Source organism: Physeter macrocephalus, chromosome 15 (assembly GCF_002837175.3).
Source record: "Physeter macrocephalus isolate SW-GA chromosome 15, ASM283717v5, whole genome shotgun sequence".
In the NCBI taxonomy this organism is placed as follows: domain Eukaryota; kingdom Metazoa; phylum Chordata; class Mammalia; order Artiodactyla; family Physeteridae; genus Physeter; species Physeter macrocephalus.
In genome coordinates this window covers 79672145-79690982 of record NC_041228.1, presented here as the reverse complement: position 1 = coordinate 79690982, position 18838 = coordinate 79672145, and the positions used below count along the sequence as shown (strand labels likewise).

The following is an 18838-nucleotide window of genomic DNA, read 5'->3' as shown; positions in this document are numbered from 1 at the left end:
TTAAAAGTAACTTGCATAAGAATATACATATCTTGTCTAAATTACAGTTTAAAAATAAAAATATTGAATATAAAGGCTTAAAAGAGGTTAACTCAAGTGATATAATTTGGATATGGTTTCACAGATGGTATTTATATTCTACTTGTGAACTTTTATAATTTCTAAATTTTCAACAAAAAATGTATAGAAAAATTTTAAGAATTATTTATTTTATAATGACAAGTTACTTAGTCATTTAATAATAGTATGAACCAAGCAGTGCATCAGGCAATGTCATTACCTCAATTATATAGAAGTTATTACTATTTCACTTCTATCTATGGGGAAAGTAAGACCAAAAAACATGGGAGAAATTGGTCCAAATTTGAGTAAAAATTGAGTTTTGGTAGAATTAAGTCAAATCCAGTTCTGACTCCAAAGTTTATGGCCAATGGGCTACAAACATTATTGTCCATATACCTTAATAAATACATTTTTGAAAAAACATGGTTACCATAAATTAGAGACAAAACAAAATAAGCATATTTTTTAACAGAAGATTCTCTTCAGAGTGATTTCAATACAAAACTGCCATAGTTTGGAGAGTCGTTAGAAAATACTTCCCCTTAATTATCAATATTTCCATCACAGATACTTCACATGAACACTTCAAAAAAAGGATTTAAAATGAAGTTCAAACTGAAGTTAACTTCAGTTAAAATTTAGGTGGAGACGGGATTTTAAGGCCCTAGACATTCTCATTTTTCCAGTGACGTGTCTCTCCCATGCTCACTACGATTTCGAGGTCTAAGGTGTTCCATTGTGAATGTCAGAGACCTATTTACTCATCTCATGAAGGGAAGTATACAAATGGAAGGGATAAACATTTTATATTGAAGAGATAGAGATACAGATAATTACTTTGAATTATGGAAGAACACTTCCTTTGTCTTTCAAGGTAATTAAGTACAGATGTGAATTTTTTTTAATTACTTTAAATTATATACAAATGATTATTAGTTTGTACATTTATGTAGAGAAATTTACACCAATTAATACTCTTCTCTCAATTCCAACTTGGTCCTTCCATGTGGATCGAATGCACATTTCATACTTAATACAGCAACAAAAGTCTGAGTTAACCAAAACCCAGATGAGGGGAAAGAACCCTCCTTTTTGCTCTCCTCATCTCTGTAGATGACACAACTTAGTAATAAAGTCTAAAAGGCAAGACACACAGCTTTGATTCTTTTCTTTCCTTTCACACTCCTCAGCCTGTGGACTCTTACTCTCAAGTAAATCACAGATATGTTCACCTCTCTCCGTGGGTAACCACCTCCTCATATGTGATGCTATCATATTTGTCTGGACTTCCACAGTGGTCTCCTAACTGCCCTCACTACTCCTCTGTGTGCCCACCCTCACCATGATCAACCTGCTGGTGGTTCCCCAGCACACAGAGAAGGACTGCAAGCCCTTTATCTGGGCTTACGTGAGCTACAGGCTCACCTCTCCAAAACTCATCCGGTACCCCTGTCCCTTTATCCCTCCAAGTGTCAGCCCCACCCCACCCATACTTCCGCTGGGTCCTCCCACCCCGGGCTTACAGGTACCTTAGCACCTTTTCCCTGCTCGTGTCTCTGATCTCCTCATGTTTGGGGCATCCTCCTCATTCAGACCTCAGACTAAAGTTCTGGTCAGAGGCCTACCCTGAGGAGTCACTAAGCTATCTGACCCTCTCCACTTGCCATGTGGGGCTGTCCAGCATCACGCCAACATTCCTAGAGGGGGATTTTCCAAGATAATTGGGATCTAGAGCCCTGCCTTCAATAACAAAAACACAATGGAAGGAATACATATTCCCTCACTCAGTTCCATGGAGAGTAGAATGTAAACCAGTAGACTAATTTTGGCCAAATTGGTGTTCTCACTAAGGAATTTTAATCCCAAGAGCGTGCAAGAGATGTAAAGGTTAGTATGAGATTATGTTCTGTGACTGAACTATGGTCAAGACTTCAGTGCAATAGTGTAAATTTCCTCATATCACCCCTGGTACAAACCTCTTAAACAATCCATCATTTTAAAATCACATTTTTTGTGTGAAGGCAACTTTGCTCCTTCCTACCTGAGCATGTTTCTCTACCCATTGCTTCAACTTTGTGAGCCGATACCTTCCAACATGCTCATTTCCTAGATGTTTAAAAAATTGTCGTCTATCATGCACAACAAACAAAACTGAATAGAAAACAAGATATCACCATAAACCTATTAGAATAACACGACACAAAATATCAACAGTACAAAATGCTGGTGAGGATGTGGAGCAACAGGAATAGTCACTCATTGCAAAATGATGAAGCCACCGTGAAACACTGCTCGATGGTTTGTTACAAAACGAAGTATTATCATACAACCAAGCATGCACATCCACAAGTATTTACCCAAGAAAAATGAAAACATATGTTCACACAAAAATATGTACAGGAAGTTTTAGTGAAGCTTTTATTCTTAATCACGAAAAACCAGAGCCAGTCAACAAGTCCTTCAACATATGAATGGATAAACAAACTGTCCTACTACCACAAGTGGAATACTCTTCAGTAATAAAAAGGAATGATTGTCTCAACCAATGCATAAAAAACAATTGACAAAATTCAACACCTTTTCCTGATAAAAATAACAAACTAGGAATAGAAGTAAACTACCTCAACATAATAAATGCTTTATATGAAAAGCCCAGTGTTAACATCATACTCAGTAGAAAAAGACAAAAGGCTTTTTCTCTAAGATCAAGATAAGAAAAGGATGCCTACTTTTACCACTTCTACTCAACATAGTACTAAAAGTTTTAGCCATGCAATTAGGCAAGAAAAAGAAAGAAAAGACATCCAAATTAGAAAATAAGAAAAAAGATTATCTCTGCTCACAAATGACATGATTTTATTTTTAAATTATTTTTGGAGAGTTTAAATTTTATTAAAAGGAAAAAGATAATAAACAAACCGTCAGGTAAAATATAGAATTACACTGTGCTATGAAACCACTCTTTATGTAAGCAATTGTTCAGGATTCTTCTACTTCTGAGATTTAGTTGGAAACTTAGGAGTAGAGGGATTGGTAGAGACGCTTTTCTTCTGCGCTCCAGCAATACTTTGTCTACTGTGAGTCTTAGTGACTCTGAATTACCTACTTAATACAGATAACATAATTTTATATGTAGAAAATGCTAAAGAATTCATTAAAAACTATCGGAACTAATAAAAAATCTCATAAAATTTATTGGATGCAAAATCAACTCACAAAAATCAGTTGCGTTTTTATACACTAAAATGAACAATCTAAAAAGGAAATTAAGAAAATAATTCCATGTATCATAACATCAAAAAGAATAAAATATTTAGGAAAAAAGGGAATCAAGGAGTCAAGATTTGTATACTGAAGACTACAAAATGTTGCTGAAAGAAATAAAGAAGAAAGAAATGGAAAGACATCCCATATTCATGAATTGGAAGATGTAATTTTGTTAATATATCAACACAACCCAAATCAGTCTACAGATTCAATACAGTCTCTAACAAAATCCCAATGACTTTTTTTTTTTTTTTGCAGAAATAGAGAAATCCATCAAAGGAACACAAAGATCAAACCATAAAGGACAATGAATAGCCCAAACAAAACTGGAGGTCTCACACTTTCAAAACTTATTATAAATCTACAGTAACAAAATTATGTGGTACTGGCATAAAAGCAGATATAAACTGATGGACTAGAACAGAGAGCCCAGAAATAAACCCTCATATGTATGGTCAAATGATTTTTGACACAGTTGCCAAGACCATTCAATGGGAAAAGGACAGTCTTTTCAACAAATGCTGTTGGACCCTTCCCCTTCACGGTATAAAAAATTAACTCAAAGTAGACCAAAGATCTTAACGTAAGACCTAAAACTATAAAACTCTTAGAAGAAAACAGTGGAGAAGCTTCAAGACATTGGATTTGGTAATGATTTGTTGACTATGACACCAAAAGCACAAAAGCAACAAAAGGAAAAATAGAGACAGACGATGGAATACTATTTTGTCATAGAAAGAAAGCTAATCCTGTCAAATGGGGCACCTGAATGAACCTTGAGGACATTATGCAAGTGACAGAAGCCAGACACAAAAGGTTAAATTCTGTAGGATTCCACTTATATGAGGTCTCTAGTGAAGTCAAACTCATAGGAACAGAAAGTAGAATGGTGTTTGCCAGGGGAGGGGCGGGGGAGGGGAAATGGGGAGTTTTTTAGAGAAGACGGAGTTTCACTTTTGCAAGAAGAAAATTTTCTGGAGATCAAAACAATGTGAGTATGCTTAACACTACTGAACTGTACACTTAAAGGTGGTTAAAATGGTAAATTTTAGGTTATGTGTATTTTACCGTAATTAAAAATGAAAAAGAATGGAGAGGTCACATAAAAATTCAGACTTGTGGCTTTTCCTGAAAAAGTTAGATGCTCTGGCAGCTCTAGGCCTACACATCTTCCCAGTTCTCCACAGTCTCCATCCTTCCTTGCCCGCCCGTTTGCCTGTTCCTTAAATTTGATGGTTACCATCAGCCATTTCGTTCTTCTCACTACTGAAGCGACTTTCTAATCACCAGTTTGGTGTTTTCTGTTTTGTCTTGCTTTTAAGACTTCTGGGATAATGCCCTTCTCTTTCTCCAAAATGTAAATCATATCCATTCAGAGTATACAGTTGACCCTTGAATGAGGCAGGCAGTTGGGGGCACCTACCCCTCCACCGCCCAGCCCACCCGACCCCCAGCCCCGTGTAGTTGAAATCTGTATTCTGCTCTCTCGGCCTCAGAAACAAAGGAATTGATCAATGACTCGCCCAAGGGCAGGAAGCTGAAGCAGTCTGGACAGAATCAGGACTCCAACCCTAGTTCTTTTGTTTCCACATATTGGGATCTCTAGTCAAACACAAACCTTTCCCCACACTTAGTGAATTCAAAGATTGTGAAATGAAAATACAGGTACTATATTTATTGGAAAAAATTTGCGTATGTGTGGACTCGTGCAGTTCAAGCAGGTATTGTTCAAGGGTCACCTGTATTTTCAGATCTGGCCTTCTTCCTCTTTCTCTGGGTTTAGTCATGTGTTTGTACGGCTGAAGCTTTGGGGGTTCATCCTGTGTCAAACAGCCGTGTTATTTAAATGTTGGGAGTCCTTCCTTGTCCTGTGGCTCTGAGTGTATGTCTGGTCAGATACCTCTATTTGTCGGATGTTCCATATATTTATTGAATAAATCTATTAATAGAGTATTTCTGTTATAGAAATATATAGAAGTTCTATCACAAAGTATTTATATGAAATTCTTAACGTTTCAATTAATCGAATTATTTTTTCTACTGTTAGCTAACATTTATTAAGTAAATACAAGGTTCCCAGCTCTTCTCTAAGCATTTTACTGAAACTAAAACACTTAATCTTCATAAACTTGTTAGGGAGAAATGACTATTACTTTTGTTTCACGGAGGAGAAAGACGTGTCATAGAGAAATTAAATCAATCGCCCAGGGTTATACAGCTGGCCGATTATGGCAACAGAATTCAAACGAATGGAACCTACCTCCAGAGTTCAAACTTTAACAAGTACATGCCATTTAGAGTAAATAGTTTGGGAGTGATTTTCTTACAGTAATCTTTCTTCTGAAGACGGTACAAAAATGAAAGTTCTTGGCTGCTTTTTTTCCTTTTTCTTCCGGCATGTGGCAGAGTCTGGGAGCTGAGGGGCTCTCCTGATGGTTCAGGGCTCTGATCTGAATGTGACTCTCACCTGATGCGCCACATCTGTCGTGTGTGTCCTGTGCTTTCTCCCCTGCAGCCTCTGGCATGGTTTTCTCAGTGCCTCTCCTCTGCCTGTGTCCCCTGGGGGAACGTTCTTGGCTGTTGGCTTGATCCCACCCAGCTCTCCTCCGCCTTCCCAATGTCCCTGATGGTTCACTTACCCTCATCTGCAGAGGCGTGAGATTTGTACGCCCTGCTTCTTTGTGACTCACCGCAGGCCGCCCCTGCTTCCCCAGCAGCCCGATCCTGAGGGCAGCCGCACTGTGGCTCCTGCGCCCCGCCAGCGTCAGCGCTGCCGTGGTCCTCTGCGGCAGGGTGGCCGTGGGGCTCTGTTGCTGCTGGTCTCCCTACTGCCTCATTCCTCTGCTGAAAATTTCCCCAAGTCCCGAACTAAACCCCCCTGTCCGAAATACCTAGTTTCTATTGACCAGATCTTGACAATTACAGAGATTTATATTTCAGGTTTTCCTGGGCTCTTAATAAATGTGGCTCTGTTTTTCTTTGGAGAAGTTCAGTAAACGTTTGTTGATTAGGATAATAAGTTGGATGAGGAAGAGTTATAAAAATAGACGGATTCCTAACCATGGAGACTCTAAAATAGTAAGACCTTAATCTAACTGAGGAAAGAACACATGTCAAACATCTGGAAATAGAACACTACACATTGTTTTAACTCACCAGACTCAACTTCACAAACCCTTCCATCGAACATTCTTAAAGTCACTCACTCTGCACCAACCCCTGCTCCCTGTCGTCACCCCACACACGTTGATACTCACTCTGACTGCGGAGTCCAAGTTAGTTTGGCAAATATTATCATATTTTCCTTCCTTGAGGTCTTTTCCCACATGGACAGATGTAGCTTTGGGCCACCCCGTGGTCAGGTGCGTGCAGCCGCCTTTGGGATGGATGCAGCCGCTTTCCGTTCACTGACCCGAGATACCTCGAAAATATACAGGAGAGAAATACGTCTACATCCATGGCAGCAGTCGGAGCTGTAGTGCCTGGTTTACTTAAAGTTATTTACTGATTACCTGGAGAGGCTCCCAGGCGAATGGACAAGTGCCAGACATTACAGCATCGTAAAAAACCCAAGCAGTAAATGGAAATGAACTCTTAGTTAGCATTAAAATAATTGGATGAAGGATACTCTTGGCATGAGAATGTTAACAACGTAAAGTTAAGAGAAAACATCCATAATATCTAAAGTGTTTCTTTCACACTGACTTGATGTTGAAGTTCTGGTCAGAGACGTTTTATGTTCCTCATGGAAGTATATTTTGATGATCAGATACAGAATATTTTGCGTAGTCTAAGAATGATTAGGAATTTTTTTACTTTCACAACAGAAATCAGCCTGTATTTAACAATAAAAAAAATTTCGTTGAGGAAATTACAGGTTGTGAAAATAAGGGAATACACAGTTGTTTTTAAAGTGATGTAGCTCAAATACTGTGTGAGAGACACAAAACCAGGATTAGCATTATTTTTACTAACAGGTATTGGGTATCCAGTGTATATATCACAGCTCTTGGAGAAAACAATCATACTAGAAACTCTGTTTCTCCCTGTAAAGAGTTTATCCTTTAAAATGACAACGCCACAAAACAGAGCCCTATTAGTTTGAAGGCATACGATATAAGCTACCATACACAACATACACTATAAGGCGTTATCAGATGCTACTGAGAGACAATACATAACATTTGCTTTATTTTGAGATTTTTGTACTCACTCCCTATAATGACTTATGCCCCATCTATTCAAGGAGTGTAAAGCTTATGCTTATTGGGTAGCAAATAACTTTGACCACATCAAATGAAATTCAAAACCTATACCCTTCCCTTCATTAAACCCACTGAGGTGACATGTGAAGGACAAGAGGCTGCACCAGGTCCTCCACTTTGTCACTCTGGATGTAATGTGATGAATCTTAGCAACCCTCCGAGATGTTTCCTCCTCATCGTTTGGAATAACGATATATATCTCCCACTTGCTTCAAAAAGAGCTGGATGGGGCTTCCCTGGTGGCGCAGTGGTTAAGAGTCCGCCTGCCGATGCAGGGGACGCGGGTTCGCGCCCCGGTCCGGGAGGATCCCACGTGCCGCGGAGCGGCTGGGCCCGTGAGCCGTGGCCGCTGAGCCTGCGCGTCCGGAGCCTGTGCTCCGCAACGGGAGAGGCCGCAGCGGTGAGAGGCCCGCGGATTACAAAAAAAAAAAAAAAAAAAAAGAGCTGGATGATTTGTTTGGGAGTTTCTTTGGCCAAGCAACGTCAAAGAGAAGGCATGACTGAATGTTCTTAACCGGGCCCTTGACGAGGCACAGCTGCTGTCAGCCAGCGCCGTGGTTTCTGCTCAGCGATGAAATGACGCGGTATTTCCGTGAACAGAAACCGTGCTGGGCCTAGAGTTCCAGCCCCACGCGGCACAGACACACTGACCGAGTCTCCCGTTCGTGAAGCCCAGGTGGGAACAGTCTGCAGCACTGTTGGAGCGACGTCCCCATCGGGTGATCTGATAGCTGCTGCCCCATCAGTCTCTTGCCCTCCCTGACCTGTGCTGGGCAGGTGCTCCGTCTGGGGACCTGGCTGCCCAGGTTGCTATGACAACAGAGAAATAATAGATGCGGAAGTAAGAGCAGCTTTTCTCCTCCTCTCATTACTGACAAACGTGAACTCTTAACCTGCTCAGGACTTCAAATATAACTAAGGCGGGTGGAGTGAGGAAAAGGGGGTTTCAACGACACGGGTCTCGGGCAGGGAGCCCGGCATTCCTCACCGCCTGCCTTTCAAAGGAAATTCTGGGGAGAATGACAATCAGTAGTTTTCTCCAACACTGTTTCATTTGAAAGTACTCTTTGCGAGCTCACATGCCCTCAGTGAACCCTCATTCTTCTAAAATCTCTAACTGAACATAAACCATTTCAATTTTGTGAGTCAAGATTTCTGAAGTTGGCGTTCATTTACTTGAATTTATTTAAAGAGGTAGAACTTAAAGTCCCTGTTAACTCACCCGTTGTCCTGGGGTCACACAAGATACGCCAGATTCCGGATGGCCTCTGACACGATGCAGTTCTAAGACAAGACAGGCTACTCTCCGGGCACCAAACTACGTTTAACATCTTGTCATGATCGGCTTACCCTTTCGCTGAAGCGTCTTTAGGTTGAGACAGTAGTGCATGTGGGCTGGAGAGGAATGGGGTGAGCCTGGTGTCTGAGCCTGAAGCTAAGGGACTGACACAGAGACTCCCAGACAGGCTTTTTTGTTTTCTGTTTTTGTCATTCAGGTAGCAGGTGGCAGGAGTGTCCTCTGGGACTCCTTTGAAAAGAAATAGGGTTCAAAGTAGAAGAGGAGACTTGAGAGAAGTCCGAGGTGACAAAATAAAAAGGCAATAAGTTTATACTTTTGCTAAGGGCCATGCTTACATGTTCTCAGTATTTTCCATATGAGTAAGATGGGGGCATACACAGCTTCCACACAAGATGCATGCATCTCATAAAGTGATAAATATCTTAATGGCTTTTATAATTGTCCTGTCTCCAGCGATTTTGTGCGTGACAGATTTCTCTGAAGACTGAAATTTGAAGTAATTATGAAGTAATAAAATGTATCTATTTTTTCGCCATGTATTTAGCAACATATAAGGCAGATTATTTTCCCCCTACTCATTTAACACATTATACTTGAGACACACATCTATTTTCAAGTATTTGAAATTACCAGACTCTCAGAGAAACCACTGTTTTCCTGTGGCAGGACAGCTGTGTTTCTCCCCCTGCAAACGTCAGTTGCCAAGGAAATGCTGGCAGAGTCAGCCTGGTGGCCCTGCAATGCTGCTAACGATATCCAAGTATTTATGCATCGCGGGGGGAATGGCATCTAAATTTCAAAGTTACGTATTTAAATGACTCAGGCACTAGAATGAGATGAAAGACTATGGGAGGAAACAGCACTACAAGCAGTTCTACAGTATTTACTCCTCAGTCCTATGTTGTGCAAACATGTTGTGATAATGTGTATCAACAAATACTTAGCAACTGTGGGTGCTGCAGCTACAGATCCAATGTGGGTGACACCGCGTCTCGCTTTGGTTTTCACATCTTGACAATTCGTTTTGTACGAGATGATCTTATACAGAATTCTATAAAAATAAGGAAAAGTGCTACGATTTCTCTCCTTTCCTTCAAGAATTCCACTTAAATCTGGTGCACTGTTTGCAAACTAGACATCCATGTAGCTGTGGTTAAGCTTATGGATTTAGAATAAACATGTGCGTTACTTACTTCGGTCTAATGTGATTATACGAAATGTTATCATCTGTGTGGGACATTATTTTCAAACATTCTGGTTTTTCTTGGATGAATATGAAGATGTTCTGTACTTCACTTGTCTGCCTCAAGTATATCATAACCACGTCCTATGAGAAATATGCTCCATATTTTTACCCTGGAATGGATGTCTTTTCTCCCCCTTCCTCCAAGATTCGAACTGAACGTACGTTAATATGCGGTGACTGCACTTTATAAACTTAACTTTCTATCATCTAAGGAAGACGGGGGCCATTCAAACAAAGGTCTGACTTAATGAAACATTTTAAGACCTCAGTACCCGTTTGATTACACTTGGTGTGATAAGTGGACCTTTGCTCATTTGAAAAGTCGCCGATGCCCTCCACGGTGTGACCAGCGAGAGAAGTGTGGGAGCGGAGGCACAGCTGCCGAGACCTTCACGTTGCGGGCAGCTTGGGCCCACGCGTGTGTCTGTTCTTATCCTGCCGAGCAGTGAGAGAGGGTGCAGAGCGTCGGTGGTATCGGCGCTGCTAGCAGAGTGACCAGAGACGCACTGTGACGCCCGCGACTGCTGAGATTTGGGTCTGAGTGATTTCCACACGCTCTTCACTTTTTAAAACCTTCCTGATCTCCTTCTGCTCCTTTTCATTTGTTGTAAGCATCTGTCTTCTCACTGATGATTGTCTCTAGAACTAAAGGGCTTCACCATCCTCCTGTCAACACTGCACCTGCTCTATCACGTGTGTGGTGTTTGAACGTGTTAGATGCTCGATGTACGTTTGTGCATTAACCGAAATTCTGTACTCGTCTGTCCCGATGCACAAGAAAGTACTTTAAGCAAATGCAGTCTCCGCAATTTAGAGGGAAGCCACTGACGCCTGGGAGACTCTCTCCCAGCACCTTCTCAGACCCGGTCGGCATGGTGGTGGGCAGAGCTGGAGGCCACAGGTAAAGGGACAGGTGGGCTCTGAGACATGGTGAACAGCGGCTCCAGGCCTCTGTGAGAGTCAGAAATGCTTCCTAAGGAACGGTTTGAGCTTTACCATTAAGCTTTTGGGGCAGTGGCCCAGTGGGAAGAAGGGGAACTCACGTACTCCTGTCGTTTTACTTCTCAGTCTGTCATATATCAGATGTTACGCTTGAGCAGGTCACTTCACTTTTGAATATTTTACGAATATCTCATTCGTAAAATAAAAGCTAATAACTTTCGCCTTGTTCTCATCACAGGCTTTATTTTATAAACTGAAGGCTGCACTGTAGCTGGCACACACGCTAACACGTTATTCATTTATATCAACGTGAATCATACAGATGAATGTAAGACTTTTAGCAAAAACTAATTAACGAATCAAAATAATTTCTTAGACAACATGGCCCAATATTCGGGAGAGAGAATGTTGTCCAAATGAATTACTGTTGGGATAGTTTAACAATGTTGTGTCACGTGTCGTTGTCCCGTCTGACCACGTGTTCTTTAAAGAGCCACTGAGTGTGTCCATTGGCTGAGAGCGATGGAGAAGGTCAGGACAGGATGGGGGACCCCTGCTCTGTTCAGCCAGCTGTTAGCCTGTTGGTCTGGTTTTGTTCCTGTGGTTTAAAGAGTAACCTACATTCAGTGAGATGCAAGATTCAAGCTTATTATTCTTCCTGGTTTTGTCCAGTAAAGAGTACACGGAGTCCTCTACACACTTTCTTACAACATTGTTCTGGTGGTATTACTAACACTTAACTATTTAATCCATTTGGATTTATCGTTAGTGTATCCCCAGCTGTGCTTGCACCATTTATGATACCAGTCCTTTTAACACTAGGTTAAAAAAAAAAAAGACACTCTATCATATATTACAGGTTCAAATACATTAAGATCTATTTTGGAGGTTCTATCCATTTCTACCGATGAATTTGTCCATTTGAATATTACTACATTGATTTGATTATAGGATTTAACAGCATATTCAGGGATTGATAACTTCTCCCAATTCCTATTACTCTTCTTTTTAAAGTATCTCTCAGATGTTCTGGGAGACATTTTAAAACTTTCTGTTGACTTAGTTTGTTTTTACTGAAAACTTCACCAAGTATACGGCATATCGTTGCAAGAGCTTAGATTTTATTTTCTGTCCTACAATAAGAATTTACAATTTCTTTAAAGCAATCTATGACAATTAGTTAAATTTCTAAAGATTTTATAGGATTCTCCCCCAGATTTTTCATAATTTTCCTGGTGTTTATTGCTATCATAGGAAAAAGGGTATTTTTATGTTACAGTAATCTTATATGAAGCTACATTATCTTTTAAATTCCAATTAGCATTTTAGTGGAGTATACTTGGGGTCTGCGATTATATTTTTAATAAACAAAATTGTATTTTCTTAATAGTTATAAAATTAATTCCATTTTCTTATTTTACTTTATAAGTAAAACTCATCAATATTTTTGAAAACTAATGGGCATCTTTATCCAGTACCTGATTTTGACTGACATGGTCTCCTTGTTTTAACATTTAGGATAATTTTTACTGCTGTCAAAGATTGACTTTATTAATTTTATTCATTCAAAAATATTTAATGAAGGCTTTTTATGAGCCAGGTGCCATCTTAGGCCCTTTGACTACATCTGAGAACAAGATACAGCTTGCTGCCCTGGTGTGGAACCCAGCTTCATGGGGCAGAGACAAGTGACAGCATATTAGACACAGTGTGTCAGCACAGTGCAGGTGGGAAGAAGGCGCTGACGGGCTCTGAAATGACAGGTAGTGCAGGGGAACAAAGACAGAGGTATGTGGAGAGCTATCATTTGTAAAAGGTTGGTGAATGTAGGACTCATTGGGGTGACTTCTGAGCAAAGAGTAGAAGGAGGTAAGGGTGTCAGCCACACAAGCATTTAGGGAACGACCATGCTGGGCTCAGGGAGCAGCCAGGCATATTCAAGAAGCATCGTAGGCTTTTCTTCTCTTCCTATTTTTCTTAGAGTTTTTATTAGGAATTGCAGCTCAGTTTGACCAAATGTCCTCTCAGAATCTCTAAGGGAGGGGAAGAATCTACCTATCTCTCTCTCTATACATATCATCTCTCTATATATCAATAGATCTATGTATCAGTAGATAATGTATGTATATTTAACTTGATGAAAGTAATTACTGTGATAATAACATCTGATATTTATCCAGGTTTGCTGTTTTGAAATAAAACCTACTCAGTCATCGTTCAATTTCTTTTGTCACTTGTTGGAGTCTATATGCTAATAGTGCGTTTAGAATGTTAACATCTATATTCATATTAATAGTGGTCACGTTTTCTCTTCATAAAATTTCTTATTAATTTTCATTTTAGTTTGATTTAATAACATGAATTAAAGCAACTTCAATAATTTTATGCTGGAATAATTACTTCTTAAAGAATTAGGTAAAACTTAGTTTTGAACCCATCTCTTCCTGATGTCTTTTTAAGAGTAAACTTTTTACCTGTTTAAAACTTTAATTTAACCTGCCTAATAGAACATAAAACTAGTCAGCTGGCACACAGCAATAAGAAAATTCAGTAAAATATTACTTGTATCATTGAAGAAATCATCTTGGAGTTAAAACAAATGCCAAAATAGTGTTACTATAGTGTGTGCGCTAGCTGACGATGCATTCTGCTTGTTGAATTAAGGTTCACCTTATCTAGAAGGTGACGTTTCACCCACTTTTATTACATAGAATCTTATTTTAGTGAGGTCTTTGAAAGCGATGGGATCTTTAGTCATAGCTTTAAGTATTACAGTTAAAATGGATCACGTGTTCTACATAATCTTGCCTCACTAAAGTAAATGGTTCTCTTCCATGTTGAAATTCATTGATATATTATCATTACTATATCCTGATCATTAGAGCTGACATTTGTTACTCAGTCAACCTTCATTCTTGTTTGTAATATTTACCAAAACTGAAAAATTACTGCACACTTGAATACTACTTTAAGCTGAAACTTTAGGAATTCAGAAGTATTAAATATTTAGTAGTTCTTTTTGAAACATACACCTATGTATACATTTTTGCCGTGACTTTTTATTTTACAACAACATAACATTCAGACTTGAAGTGCCTATGTAAAGGATCCTACTCTACTTATTTATGTACATGGAATGTTTTTCACAAATTAAAACACGGGAAGGGTGGTGAAATGAATGAGTGTGTGAAGTGGGAATGTCACGTTGCCTTTCTCCAGCTGTTATGTCCACAATAACCCTAATCCTCATCCCTTATTCCATCTATTTTTCGCTTTTCCAGCACAGTTCTGTGTCACTTGGTGGTAGCAATCCAAGGTGAGAATTTCTAACTTATCCCCAATTCCTTTCTTATTTTGCATCGAGTCCGCCAAATTCTACATGACACTTGATTTCTCACAATTGATTCACCCACTGCTTCCAATGGTGGTGTGATTTTCCTAGGTGCAGTTCTGTACCTTATTTTCCAGCTGGATGATTTCTGCTGTTACACTTGATTCACTATCCAACCAACAGCACCAGGGCTTGTGGACCTGACAGGCTCTGTCCGTGACTGGCCGTCTCTCTCTTACGAAGGCCCTGTCTCCTGCCCTGAAAACTGGCACCACGCTGCCCCACCTGTCATCTGTAGGTGTGAAAGCGTACACCTGTCCTCACACCACAGAGAGGGTCGCGTACTCTTGCCCCCGACGCGCCACAGATTCCTCCGAAAACCTAAACGTGAACGTAGAGTGACAGGGGCCGGGGGACCTAACCCCGTTCGGGAAAGCCTTACAATTACAGTTTCTTCTCAAACTCTTATGCTGTAATAATATATGGAATGAGTAAATTCTTTCTTCCCCACAATTAACATGAATAAAAATTGATTTACATAATGGAATGCTTTGTTTACTCAGCGTTCACAGGTGATCACCATCTCAACATGATTAGTAAAGCTTGATATATTGTCTAGTGTTAGCGTAGTTGCTTTGTCTGAAGAACAGTTTGTTTAAAATCATTCCTCAAAGTCACGTTCAATTTCCTTTTCTGCCAGAGGTCAAGACTTTAAGGAAATTATTTACTGCAGGTAACATGTCAAGAGGGACGAGTCCAAAGTCAAAGTGAAATTCTAGGTAACTGCTTTGCGACACGGCCTTCAGTGAGTTGCGATGCTTATCTTCCTCTCTGGAGATCTGAATCTCGTCTGGCTCTTCTGACATCCTGCTGGGCTAAGAGCCGAGGTCTTCACAAGCTGTCTCACTGCTCGTTTGCCACCGAAGATGTCTGTGTGTGTGTGTGTGTGTGTGTGTGTGTGTGTGTGTTTCCTAATGTGTGCTTCAAGCAGGTCCAGGCAAAACAGAAGTCTCTATTTTCATCAGTTAAAAACAACAGCCAAGGTTGGAGTGGAGGAGGATGAGTGTGCAGAGCGTAGAGGATTTTAGCATTTAGCGAAAATACTCTGTAAGATACGCTGATGGTGGATGCATATTCGAACGCACAGAACGCTCGGCCCCGAGAGTGAGGCCTCACGTAGGCTGCGCACTCTGGGTGATGCTGCCGTGTCATGTAGGTTCGTAAGTTGTAACAGAGGTCCCGCTCAGCGGGGGCGTGTTGATCATCGGGGAGACTGTGCATCTGTGGGACAGGGGGTCTAGGGGAAACCTCTGTACGTTCCCCTCAATTTTGCTATGAACCTAAGACTACCCTACAAAAATAAATTCTTTAAAAATGAAAATATAAAATAGTCCCCAGCTCTGAGCACATCTGACCTCATAGCAAAGCAGTGGCAGACAGCTAAATTCCTCTTTAGAGTCTCATAGAAGGTAGGATGGCCCCCAACAGGATGGAGGAAGGACAGAGACCCCAAAAGGATTTTATGAAGTTTCCCTTCTAACAGACGAATGGAGCTTAAGGACATTCGGTTCACGGACTGAGCTGTTAGCTTGTCCTGGTTTAACAGAGTCAACCTATAAAGATCTCCTTTCATTCCACTTCCCTTTTCTGTTTTTACCGATGGCCATTTTTGACCAGTCTCTGTCCCTTTGCTCACGTACTCACCCAAGGCAATATGAGAGAATAACCGCGCTGATACATTATCTCATTAAAATGCGCATTTGATTTGCATCATAAAATGTGAATGAACATGAAGAAGACAACTGGATTGGTGCTGATTTCTGATTTTGCAGGAAGATGACATTCATTATTCATGATGTGGAACCTATATTTTCCAACCTGACAGTATCAGGCCAATGAAATATGCATCCAAGGCATCGTAGGAAAGCTGAAAAAAAATTAAAAACACGTTATGTCAATCCTGGTCACTGAAAAGATGGATATTTCTGCATTAAGAAATGTGTATGTGTCAAGGACTTGAAGTTATGCTTATCCAGAAAGATACCCATAATTAGCCTTTTATTAAAAACAAAGTAAAATAAAGTTCTCTCTCTAGGGTAAGATTTTATCATTTTTAAAAAGTTTTTATTTTTCTCAGTTACACTTGACCAAAACTTCAAGATTGAAGTATACAAATGTAAAGTTTTAAAAGAAAAGCAGTTGCCCATTGCCTATTTCTGAGGTAACTATATTTAACTTACACATTTCTACTTTATTCTCTTATTTACACTTGAGATGCTTGTAATGTTATTTTTTATTTAACGCTAGACATTATCTGTTGCACGCTTACGACAGAATGTGAGTCTTTAGCCATTGCATTCCACTGCCCCATGTATTTCACTAACACACTCCCAGTGCACTTACATAATAATGATTATATAAATATTAAATGTCACTTGGAAACAAGCCAAGTTCATAAATTCATACTAAGCTAAAAACTAAAGAAAAAAAATGGGAGGGCTTCCCTGGTGGCGCAGTGGTTGAGAGTCCACCTGCCGATGCAGGGGACGCGGGTTCGTGCCCCGGTCCAGGAAGATCCCACATGCCTGCCGCGGGGCGGCCGGGCCCGTGAGCCGTGGCCGCTGAGCCTGCGCGCCCGGAGCCGGTGCTCCGCGACGGGAGAGGCCGCGACAGTGAGAGGCCCGCGTACCACAAAAAAAAAAAAAAAAATGGGGACTTTGCATGGGATTACCTTGAATCTGGATGGGATTACCTTGAATCTGGAAAAGCAGGGGAGAAATGATTTCCTCACAGTGCTATGTCTGGGGGTCCATGACATAGCATCTCCCTCATTTATTTAACAATGTTGTATTTGTTTGTTGAAATTAAATCAAATCCAGTTGATCTTTGTATATTACTTTGTATCTATGCTATTCCATACTGAACTCACTTAATAACTCACCTGGTAACGTCTCAGGTAATAGTGTCCATAGGCTCTTAAGGATTTTCTGTGTTCAAAATCACGTTACCTCTGAATAATGTCAGTTTCATTTCTTCTTTCAATTGTTATGATTTTTATTAGCTCTTTTCTTGCCTTATTACAGTAAGATCTGAAGAAAAATTAAGTAGAAATGAAATTGGTGGACATTCTTGCCTCATTTCTGATCTCAAAGAGAAATGTTTCAATAATTCATAGCTAATGCTATGATGCTTCTCATACATTTTTGTGTATAGTATACTCTTTATAATATGAAGGATACTCCTTTGTATACTCAGATTTCTATGAGCTTTTATCAAATGAATGTAATCAAATGCTTCTTTGTATCTATTAAAATGATTATATAATTTTCTTCATATTTAAAATTTTCTACTTTGAACGTGATGAAATATATTGTTTTCATGTGTGTGTCTGTATCTTCTCTGTTGTTCAGATTGGGCTAATTGTATTGTTCTGTCCTCAAGTTTACTGATTCTATCTTCTGTCACTCTATCACGGGGCCAATCCAACAAGGTTATTTATGTTATTGTAGTTTTTAGTTCTATAATTTCATTTCCTTTTTATAATTTGTATGTCTTTCCTGAGATATTGCAATTTTTCATTTGGTTCAAGATAATTTTTAATTTCTTGCTGGAATATTTTTAAGGTGGCTTTAAAACCCTTGTCAGATGATTCCAGCATGTAATTCATCTAGTTTGTGTTACTTGATTATCTTTTCTCGTTCAAATTATGATTGTCCTGGGTCTTCGTGTGACGTGTTATTTAAATCCTGGCCATTTTGCTTATTTGTTAAGAGTCTCTGGTTCTTATTCACTTACTTTTCTTTCTAGCAAGAAGTCACTGTTTAGCACACAGGTCCTCGCCTAATTCTGTGGGCTGTGGTTCCACCGACAATATGGCATTTAGAACCTTTTTGGTACTAGTTGGGTCTGATTGATTCACCTGTGTCACCAGGCTCCCCCGCTGCCACCCCGTTGCCTGATGGCGCTAGAGGAGGGGAAGGGGCTTCCCCAGGTCGGGTCCCTGCTCCCACTAAGTGGATAAAGGGATGCTTCACCTAGCAGTGGGTGGACCACCCCTCTGTTGGGAAAGAGCGTTTAAGACATCCCCTGTCTGTGCTCTTCCTCCAGGCCTGGGGGCCCTAATCGGTTTTTTTTCTTTCTACCTTTCAGAGTTCTACTTGGTTGTCTCTGGCACTTTTTTCAGTGTTTTAGTTGTACTTGTTTGGGAGAGATAACTAACTTTATGCCATCTGGTAGGGACCAGAAGTCATTCTAAACCATTTTGGTAGTCAATTCTTTAATGACTTTATGGTGAGCATTTTTTTATATGTTTAATAAATTATGTTCCCATGTTTATTAATTGCTTCTTCACTAATTATTCTTAATTCTTCTCTTAGTTTATGTGAGTTTTTAAATTATATATATACTTATATCTTTTACAGGTA

General features: G+C 39.9%; 1 protein-coding gene across 2 annotated transcripts in view; it reads left to right on the top strand.

Moving 5' to 3' along the window:
* SNTG1 (syntrophin gamma 1) overlaps positions 1-18838 on the top strand; it is a 191938-nt gene that overhangs the window by 60150 nt on the left and 112950 nt on the right. The window lies entirely within an intron of this gene.